Below are 1738 nucleotides of genomic sequence, written 5' to 3' on the forward strand. Positions count from 1 at the left end.
AGAACAACTGACTCCTGCATTCAATCATGAAAGCCCCTGAAATTCTTGGACAATTCAGGGTCAGGATGAGGTGTCATTTTCAGGAGAGAAATGTTAGACTTCCTGCTAAGGCAGAGGCAGTTTTCAGCAACTAATTGAAAAGATAAAAGAGGTATGATTGCATTTATGCCAGAAGCTGGAAGAAGGTCTTTTCTCTACAAATATATATTTCTGTGGGTCACTGCCCTGTCCAGAAATCTCTGATGACTTTCCACTGCAAACAGTATCAAGCTCAAATTTCGCATATCAGCCTTTTAAGAAACCTCACCTCTGGTTGTTCTCTTGGGGTCAACTTTAGATCTTTTGTTTAATCCAAGCAGTTGCATTTCTTTTTCCTAAATATGTTATGTTTCCCAACTTGAAGTTTTGCTCATGATTTTTCTGTGGCCCTTGAGAGGAATGACCCTTCCCTTCTCTCTATCCAAATTGTATCTTTCCTACACTAAAACCCCCTTTCCCTCCATGAAGCTTGTCTTTACCCCTCCTTTTCCTAATTCCTGTAGTATTTGCTATCTACATTGCTCCTTTGTTCCCTTAAGAATAAAGTGCTGGTTATCATTTATTGCCTACTCTGTACATTTATATCTTTTCTCCTCAACAAAGCTTTACATTCTGAGAAACTAGGACTACAGGACTTGGCATTTCTTTTATATCCACCACCAGGCAACTGTGGCCAAAAGAAGGAAAGCCATGGCCTGAAGCAGAAGACCTGTGTTTCAGTCCTGGCTCTGCCATTTTCTCATTGTGACCTTGGGCAACTTTTTCAAGCCCCAGCTTCTTCATCCATAAAATGGAATTACTCATAGCTATCTCACAGGGTTAACATGAGCATTAAACATGGTAAGTTATGTGAGAGTAAATGTGTAAGCACCAGACATATGTAATTATTAAGTGTATTTGCTCATAAAAATTTTTTTTGACTTGAATGACTGTCAGCACAACCATACCTTTCTAACCACAGGAATTTATGCTATTTCAGCACCTTTATTAGAGAATTCCAGAATATCCTGGAATACTTAGCCTTCATTTTAAACTTTTCTACTAAAACCATGACTTTCTTTCAAGCATCATTTACTCTCCCATGCAGCCTGAGTCCTGTTGTTAGAGTCCCTTCCCCTACTGATCTAACTTTTCAACCTTGCTGTGTTTGTTATATTGCTGTGTAATGAATCACCCCCAAACTCAGAGGCTTAGAACTGTAATAATCATGTATAATCTCTTATGGTTTTGCGGATCAAGAATTTAGGAGCATCTCGTGATATTGCAGTTAGATGTCAGCTGGGGCTGTCGTCATGATGGGGACTGGAGGGTCCACTTCCAAGGTGGCTCACTCATATAGCTGTTGGTCAGGGGCCTCAGCTCCTCTTGCCATGGGCCTTTTCATGGGATTGTTTGAGTTTTCTCATGGTATGATAGCTGGCTTCCCCCAGAGGGAGTGGACTGAGAGACTAAGACAAAAATGGAAATGCTTTTTATCACCTAGTCTTAGAAGTCACACACTGTCATTCTGCCATCTTGTACTGGTCACACAAGGGCAGCCTTGATTCATTATAAGAAGGGACTATTCAAGGTATAATTAGGTGGAAGTGAGGATAATTGGACACCATTTTTGAGCCTGATTACCATAGTCAACCCTTTGGTACTCAGTGATTCATGTCCCTCCCTTTTAAGGAAATACTGATCTCCTTCCCCAAGCCCC

The sequence above is a fragment of the Galeopterus variegatus genome, unplaced genomic scaffold (genome assembly GCF_000696425.1).
Source record: "Galeopterus variegatus unplaced genomic scaffold, G_variegatus-3.0.2 Scaffold5750, whole genome shotgun sequence".
NCBI lineage: Eukaryota > Metazoa > Chordata > Mammalia > Dermoptera > Cynocephalidae > Galeopterus > Galeopterus variegatus.